The following is a 9,825-nucleotide window of genomic DNA, read 5'->3' on the forward strand; positions in this document are numbered from 1 at the left end:
CAGTGGCTTCAATGAACCGGCCTTCAGTTCAGTCAGATTGAACTGCAATGATTTCAACTCGGGAGGAGTTGAGCGGGAGATAGAGGAACAAGATGGAATTAGGATATAGGACCTTGACCATCAGATTAAGATTTATTTCAGACCCAGGATGTTTAGGGCCAGGTGGCCATTAGCAACTCTCTTACCAGGTGAGAAGCAGGCAGCCTCTGCAAGCTGTCCAGGGGGAGGAGAGCTGTAAGGAAGTGCACCTGTTATTTATCTATTTTATTTTTTAATATTTATTAATTTTTATTTCTTTGGCTGTGCCAGGTCATAGTTGCAGCATGCAGGCTCTTTTTGTTTTGGCATGTGGGATCTTGTTCCCTCCCTGCACTGGGATCACAGAATCTTAGCCACTGGGCCACCAGGGAAGGCCCTGTTCGTCTGCTTTAAATATAGCAGAGTGGCACAGGGGCCTCTTCTCACTACTCTGATATCTGAATGGGAAAAGAATGTGAAAAAGGATAGATAAATGTATATGTGTAACTGAATCCCTCTGCTGAACACCTGAGACTAACATAACCCTAACCAACTATACTCCAATGTAAAATAAAAATAAAAAAAAAAAAAGGAAGCACACCTGGCCTTGATGTGGAAGCAGACTAGAGCCCCAGAGGGTGCTGGAGGTGGAGCAGTCGCTGGTGGAGGAGCCAGAAAAGAGATTAGAGGAGATGGAGAGTGAAAGTCACGTGGAGGTGGCCCCCAGGCACCTGAAAAATGAGAGCGGCAAGAACCAGGAACCGAGGGAGCGGAGGAGAGGCCTGGGAAGGAGGGCACATGTATTTGTAGCCCGAGACCCTGGAGAGAATATGCCTCACGGATATGAAAACAATGGGGTGGGCAGGGCAAGTCAGCTAGGTTAGAGGGCCAGGTGTGGGGTGTGGGTTGCAGTGAGGAGGGGGCACCAGGAAGCATGGGAGGAGAGCAAGGGGACGAGGTGGGCTCTATGGAAACCATCTCCCACCCACCACTTCCTGGGAGCAGCTTTCCACCTAATGTCTCCAGCCAACATGGCAACTCTGAAAAGTGGGTGATGTTGCCCTATTCTGCAGCTGAGGCACCTGAGTCTCAAGAAATGAGAATTCTTGCCCAAGGTCGGATGCTATCAGGTGGCAGAAACATAAAGACCTGAGTCTGTGGGACTCTACTGCTGAGCCCTTTCCTCTAGGGTCCCATGTCTCCAGGCAAAAGTTACATCCTTCCCAACCCTTAGTGAGATGTCAGCACTTGGAACAAATGAGATTGGGGCTGGGTTTGGGCTACTACATGACTTTCAGTTTCACAGGAACGTGGTACATCTGTTTTGGGGTGGGGGAAACTAAACAAAACTGTTTGCAGATTCCAGTCAGGTTGTGAGATCCAGGGAAATGGTACCAAGCTGGCTCAAGCCCTGGGCCAGTTCTTCAAAGGCTCAGTGATTCGTCTGCAACCCAGAACATCAGAGCCGCAATACATCAAATGGAGAGTGCTCAATGGTGCCCCGACAACCTCAAGCCTTGTCTCGGACAACAGACCATCAAGTTGCTTCTGTGCACTTAACTTCTTTCTTGTTCACTTCCTTTTTTTTTTTTTTTAATTAAAATCAGTATAATAGTGATGAAGACAGTTGGCTTTGCAAAGCATGAGAAGTCCCTGGAATCTTGGTTTCTCCTCCCAAGTCTGCCAAAATACAAATACATTTCTCCAGGGCTTCAATTCACTCCCCAAAAGGAAAGATACGCCAGTCATGCGAAAGAACTATCAGACATCTTAGAGGAAATTTTGCTTGTTAAACTCTTGAATATGGGACATCCCTGATGGTCCAGCGGCTAAGACTCCAAGCTCCTAACTCAGGGGGTTCAAGTTCCATCCCTGGTCAGGGAACTAGATCCTGCATACTTCAACTAAGACTTCGCATGCCACTACTTGAGATCTTGCATGCCACAATGAAGATGGAAGATCCCACATGCCACAACTATGACCCTGTTCAGCCAAACACATACACAAATATATATATATATATATATATATATATATATATATATAAACCTTGAATATACTAGCATACCAGCAGAAAGCATGCTGCAGAAGGTGTTGGTCAACCAAAATGTGGGACTCCCTCTTCACACTGTGATCTGTGGCCCAGAAGTCACGGCCCAGCCCCACTGCAGCCTACTGGGGTCATGTGTCTAGTTCTTCCCCATGGATGGTGACCAAAAGTAAACTGGGTCCCATCCAGGCCAAGGCTTTTGAGAAGCAGGTGGGATTTCTACAACTCTCCCATCTGCTGGCTGGATACAGAGGGCTCCAAGACCAGAACAGCGGAAAGCCATGAGATGGAAGGAACCAGGTCTCTGACTCATTTGGAAAAGAAGGGACCTGACCACTGGGAGCCACCTTACGTCACTAGTATGGGGGAGTTTATTTATAGCTGCTATCTATCTAGGGCCTTCTCAGATGGCTCAGAGCTAAAGAATCTACCTCTCAATGCAGGAGACACAGAAGATGTGAGTTGGATTCCTGGGTCGGGAAGATGCCCTGGAAGGGGAAATGGCAACCCACTCAAGTATTCTTGCCTGAGAAATCCCATGGACAGAGGAGCCTGGAGGGCTACAGAATCCATGGGGTCACAAAAGAGTCAGACATGACTTAGTGACTGAACAACAATAGCAACAATAGTGACTTTCTGAAATATCTATACGTCTATAAACGTATTTATAGACATGTGAGCATCACTTCGTGGGAAATAGATGCAGAAACAGTGGAAACAGTGTCAGACTTTATTTTTTTGGGCTCCAAAATCACTGCAAATGGTGATGGCAGCCATGAAGTTAAAAGACACTTACTCCTTGGAAGGAAAGTTATGACCAACCTAGACAGCATATTAAAAAGCAGAGACATTACTTTGCCAACAAAGGTCCATCTAGTCAAGGCTATGGTTTTTCCAGTGGTCATGTGTGGATGTGAGAGTTGGACTGTGAAGAAAGCTGAGCGCCTAAGAATTGATGCTTTTGAACTGTGGTGTTGGAGAAGACTCTCGAGAGACCCTTGGACTGCAAGGAGATCCAACCAGTTCATCCTAAAGGAGATCAGTCCTGAGTGTCTATTGGAAGGACTGATGCTGAAGCTGAAACTCCAATACTTTGGCCACCTCATGAGAAGAGTTGACTCATTGGAGAAGACCCTGATGCTGGGAGGGATTGCAGGCAGGAGGAGAAGGGGACGACAGAGGATGAGATGGCTGGATGGCATCACCGACTCAATGGACATGAGTTTGAGTAAACTCCGGGAGTTGATGATGGACAGGGAGGCCTGGCGTGCTGCGATTCATGGGGTCGCAAAGAGTCGGACACGACTGAGCAACTGAACTGAAGTGAACTGAGGTGTGTGCATTGTTTTTAGAAACCCCAAGATACCAATACCAGCTTTTATTAAGTCATCTGCATTTGCATCACAGGACAAATGATTTGCAGCAGGATAACGCCTCCCTCACTTCCATGCAACTAAAATGTTGATTTCCCTACAGCTTAAGAACATGCTGCCCACATTATGAAGATGCGCACTGATTTGCACACAACACGGGGAGGGCCCTGGCTAACTCTAGAGTCCCCAGAGGACTTTCCCTTGTCCCCTGCCCCCAACCTGATGAGGCTGGACCAGATTTCCTCCACAACTGCGCAGTGTGCTTCCCAGGGCACAGCGTGATCTGAAACCCGACTGGATTCCTACAAGGGGTTTCTTACCTGGCCCTATAGCATGGATGACACATCCATGCAATATCATGGAAACAGCAAAGCAAAGCATGAATCTAAACTGCAGTGCAGCCACTTCTCGGTGGTGAACAAAGAAGGCTCTTAGGCTTCTCCTCCCAGTACCCGAGACCGAGGGCCCAGTGAAGAACATCTGGGCACAAGGCATCTGGATGCACAGAGTGAGTGCCCGGGGGTTGAAGCTGGGAGTAAACGGGAATGAAGCTGTTATGTGTGGCCAGATGTGGAGGCCAGTGACAGGGAAAGTGAAGAAAGAGAGTCGAAGAATGACAGGTGCACTGAATTCACACTAATGTGACACAGCACATTTTATGAAAACTTAAGACAATTAAGGGCTTCCCTGCTGGCCCAGATGATTAAGAATCTGCCTGCATTGCAGGAGACTCGGGTTCAATCCCTGGGTTGGGAAGATCCCCTGGAGAAAGGAGTGACTACCCACTCCAGCATTCTTGCCTGGAGAGTTCCATGGACAGAGCCTGGCAGGCTGCAGTCCCTGTGGTTACAAAGAGTCAGACACAACTGAGTGACTAACACTTGTAACTTGTAAGACAATTAGGCTAGGGATGTGTGGATAAATCCAAGAAGGAGAATGAATCCTTGGAATGAATGGTTTTTATTTTACTTTTTGGTATTTATTTATCTGGCTGCACCAGATCCTAGCTGCATCATCTGGGATCTTTAGCCAAGGCATGCAAACTCTTAGTTGTAGCATGCAGGGCCTAGGTCCCTGACCGGGAATGGAACCCAGACTCCCTGCATTGGGAGCATGGAGTCCCACCACTGGACCACCAGGGAAGTTCAGAACTATGGCCTTTATATCCTTGAGTCATTGATGTAAAAAGTCAAAATAGCAGCATAGGGTTAAAATTTTTTTTTTCTGGATTTTGCTGGGAGGGGGATTGTTTGGTTATTTTTTATGAAATAAGAAAAGTAGTTGAAGTGTAGGCAATTACCAGGACTGAAGGCAGTTTGTAGCTCAGTTCCAAACATTCTGCTTTCTCAGAGAGATCCTCCTCATTCAGCCTATGGACCCAGCCCCACACCCAGTCAGATCTCACCAGCTCCTGACTGCAAGTTCCCATTTTGTCTGCAAGTTGACCTCCTCTCCAGAGAAGAGCTTAGTGAAGGAAGAGGTAAGGAATTGATGTGACCAAGGGCCCCCGAATTATACATAGAATGCCAAACAAGCTTTAAAATACTCAGTCCCTAACGATGTTTATTTACAAAATCACCAAATTAGGGATCTGAAGATTCATAGAAATATTCTCTGAATGGAGTGGGAGAAAGTGTTCTCCACCTGCCTGGTAAAGAGAGAGATTCTCAGTTTCTCAAACTCCCATAGGCATTCAGATCTCCTGAGGATTCTGAAGGTCTGGAGGGGAGCCCAGGAGGCTGCATTTCTTAAAAGCTCCAGGGGGATGTGATTGTTGTTGGTGCAATGACCGTACATTGAGTAGCTAGGGTCTCAGTTCAGTTCAGTTGCTCAGTCATGTCTGACTCTTTGTGACCCCATGGACTGCAGCACCCCAGGCTTCCCTGTCCATCACCAACTCCCAGAGTTTACCCAAACTCATGTCCATTGAGTCGGTGATGCCATCCATCCATTTCATCCTCTGTTGTCCCCTTCTCCTCCTGCCTTCAATCTTTCCCATCATCAGGGTCTTTTCAAATGAGTCAGTTTTTCACATCAGGTGGCCAAAGGATCGGATTTCAGCTTCAGCATCAGTCCTTCCAATGAATATTCAGGACTGATTTCCTTTAGGATGAACTCAAGAGTCTTCTCCAACACCACAGTTCAAAAACATCAATTCTCCAGTGCTCAGTTTTCTTTATAGTCCAGTTCTCACATCCATACATGACTACTGGAAAAACCATAGCTTTGACTAGATGAACCTTTGTTGGCAAAGTGATGTCTCTGCTTTTTAACATGCTGTCTAGGTTGGTCACACTTTTCTTTCAAGGAGCAAGCATCTTTTAATTTCATGACTGCAGTCACCATCTGCAGTAATTTTGGAGCCCCAAAAATAAAGTCAGCCACTGTTTCCATTGTTTCCCCATCTATTTGCCATGAAGTGATGGGACTGGATGCCCTAATCATAGTTTTCTGAATGTTGAGTTTTAAGCCAACTTTTTCACTCTCCTCTTTAACTTTCACCAAGAGGTTCTTTAGTTCTTCTTTGCTTTCTGCCATAACGGTGGTTGCAGATGACTCTGCATATCTGAGGTTATTGATATTTCTCCCGGCAATCTTGATTTCAGCTTGTGCTTTATCCAGCCCAGCGTTTCTCATGATGTACTCTGCATATAAGTTAAATAAGCAGGGTGACAATATACAGCCTCGAAGTACTCCTCTAGCTAGGGTCTAGAGGAATTCAAAGACTAATCAGATGCTACAGGTATTGGCGACACGTCTCTAATCTGGGACCCGAGGCTTGCAGAGAAACTATGGTACCTGCAAAGGTCTGTCCTGTCCTGAAATTGTCAAGGGTTACACAGACACACACACACACACACACACACATTCTTGCTCACACACATGAAGGCATCTACTCAAAACTTATGCTACAAACTTTTATTCACACCCTACAGCACATGGGTCACACATTCAACCTGGAAGTTTGAACATTAATTCTTGAAGTTTCTTTTTGAGTCTTAATCACAGGAGGAAATTCTGAAAGCAAACGTCCAAAATACACTCTAGGCATTGGTGTGGAGTCTTTTAATATCATTAACCTCAGCAGATAGGTGTTGGAGTTTTTAATTGATATTAACATGCCACATGGTGCTCAAGTGTTCATAGACTGCAATCCCCCCAAACGAGTGTGATTATCTCGTTCTTCATAAATCAGACAGCTATTGACTGCCAGCAATGTGAAGTATCTGAGACACCATAGAGGGAAGGAGATTCAAGGACATTAAGTCTGGGCCAGGTCCCAACACGTCTTTCTCTAATCATTCAATGGTTAACTGCCACCTTGAATTACTTTGGAACTTACAGGGAGGGGCTGGCCTCACTGTTCCCTATCACATAATTTTGACACATGATCTTCAAGCTGAAATGACCTCCCATGAAAACATGATTTATAAGTAAGGAAAGTGAGTAGCACTGTTTGTTTGAATATCTGTTTTGTTTAGAATTTATGTTGTGATTTTTTTTAATCAAACAATTCAGCCATACTCAGAATGAAACAAAACAACATGTGGCTGAACAGGAGTGCTCATCAGAGAAACACAGGGTTGCTGCAAACTCATGCTAAGCTTGGGAATCCATCACTGGGCTGTGGATGAGGCCATAGACTCATAGCCAGTGCCTACAGAGTATACAGCATGGTGCCCTCTTGGACCAATGTGGGCTCAGATTTCCAAGTTACCATTTAAGACCTGTCTGATCTTGTGCTAGTGATTTGACCTTGCTTAGCATTTATCTACTTCTTTGTGTTAGTCACTCAGTCATGTCTGACTCTGCCACTCCATGGTTTGTAGCCAGGCTCCTCTGTCCATGGAATTCTCTAGGCAAGAATACTTCAGCAGGTTGCCATTCCCTTCTCCAGGGCATCTTCCCAATCCAGGAATAAAATCCTCATCTCCAGCACTGTAGGCAGTTTCTTTACCATCTGAGCCACCAGGAAATATCATCTACTTTCTTGGGTCACCATTAAGATGAAATGAAATATCGTGCATACGAAACCAGCACATTTCAAGCTCCCACCCCCTACTTGATAGTCAATGATGCTGCTGCCCATGAACCTTTCTGCCCCTCAAGAATGTTTACCTATTTGCCAATTAACACTCTCCTCTGAAGCCTGTCCTTCCAAGAGAGAGAAAATGTTCCACCCCGCAACTCTTTCTGATCCTCCTAGCCTTCTTTTTCACCCAGGTGGAGGAAATTGATTTCAATACCCAACATTACATCCATTACATTATTTTACCTGTTTTTTCCCTTTATGGTGCTTTTGTGTCTGCATTAAGAAATCTTTGCCTTTGCCAAGATCATGAAGATAGTCTCCTCTGATTGCTTCTCAAGGTTGACTTGTTTAGCTTTCCACATTTAAACCTCTCTTCTGTCTGGAACTACTTTTTAGCATTGTTACTTTAATTATGAACTTGGTGTTTAAATATAATATGAATAGTCATTGGGGAGTATTTGTCATAAGTTTATGTTTTTAATGAGAAATCAGGAATTTAGTAAGTATTGTTTTTCTGGGTGGAAAAAATTATAAACCCTAAGATTACAACATTGTTCTATTGTAACTTTAGGATAATCAGAATTTCAGAAAACAAGTTTCCATTTTATGAGGACAAATAAAAATCAAGAACTTTCCTGGTGGTCCCATGGTTAAGTATCTGCCTTCCAGAGCAGGGATGGTAGATTCCATCCCTGGTTAGGGAACTAAGATCCCACATGTAGCAGGGCAACTAAGCCTGAGAACCCACACTTTCCAGAGTGCCTGTACCACAGCTAGAGAGAAGCCTGCACACTGCAACAAAGACCCTGGACAGTCAAATTAATTAGTTACTTAAAAAAAGAATAAATAAATTTGCCATAAGTGTTGATTACATGCAGAGATGACTGAATCATGGTGACTACTCAAGACATTCAGACTGTTTTAAGGAAGGACTCATTCATTCATTCAACAACATTTATTGATATTTGTTTTGTAAGGGCACATTCACAATATATTCAGTTCAGTTCAGTCACTCAGTCATGTCCAACTCTTTGCGACCCCATAGACTGCAGTACCTCAGGCCGCCCTGTCCATCACCAACTCTCAGAATTTACCCAAACTCATGTCCATTGAGTCGGTGATGCCATCCAGCCATCTCATCCTCTGTTGTCCCCTTTTCCTCCTGCCCTCAATCTTTCCCAGCATTAGGGTCTTTTCAAATGAGTCAGTTCTTTGCACCAGGTGGCCAAAGTATTGGAGTTTCAGCTTCAACATCAGTCCTTCCAATGAACACCCAGGACTGATTTCCTTTAGAATGGACTGGTTGGATCTCCTTGCAGTCCAAGGGACTCTCAAGAGTCTTCTCCAACACCACAGTTCAAAAGCATCAATTCTTTGGCACTCAGCTTTTTTTATAGTCCAACTCTCATATCCATACATGACCACTGGAAAAACCATAGCTTTGACTAGACGGACCTTTGTTGGCAAAGTAATATCTCGGCTTTTTAATGTGCTGTCTAGGTTGGTCATAACTTTTCTTCCAAGGAGTAAGCATCTTTTAATTTCATGTCTGCCGTCACAATCTGCATTGAGTTTGGAGTCCCAGAAAATAAAGTCAGCCACTGTTTCCATTGTTTCCCCGTCTATTTTCCATCAAGTGACAGGACCAGATGCCACAATCTTAGTTTTCTGAATGTTGAGCTTTAAGCCAACTTTTTCACTCTCCTCTTTCACTTTCATCAAGAGGCTCTTTAGTTCTTCTTCGCTTTCTGCCATAAGGGTGGTGTCATCTGCATATCTGAGGTTATTGATATTTCTCCCAGCAATCTTGATTCCAGCTTGTGCTTCCTCCAGCCCAGCGTTTCTCATGATGTACTCTGCATATAAGTTAAATAAGCAGGATGACAATATACAGCCTGGATGTACTCCTTTTCCTATTTGGAATATATTCACAGTATATAGATTTATATAAAATATTTGTACTCGCTAGTTGTGCCATATTCATTATATTTACTTGTACATGTTTACGTAGTTATCAATCAATATTTATCACATAAAATACACTTATATTGATATGCTCATTAATATATATGATTTGCTTGGTTGAAATTGGGGAAATTCCAAAAAGAACCCAGTCTAACCACCAGATGAAGATAGCTTGGAGGATAGGTTAAATGATACCATTCATGTGTAATATCAAGCCTCACTCTTTGCCTCTGAGCATGATCAGTGTTTCAAAGTGGTGTCTTTTCAGTCACAGATGTGACTCCCTGAGCTGAGAAAAGCAGCATGGTCCTTGTCTAGTGTGGAAGACCCTGGCATTCATAGTGTAGCATCCTGAGTCAGAACCAGAACACCAGAGACTGATTTAG

The sequence above is a fragment of the Cervus elaphus genome, chromosome 11, assembly GCF_910594005.1.
Source record: "Cervus elaphus chromosome 11, mCerEla1.1, whole genome shotgun sequence".
Lineage (NCBI taxonomy): Eukaryota > Metazoa > Chordata > Mammalia > Artiodactyla > Cervidae > Cervus > Cervus elaphus.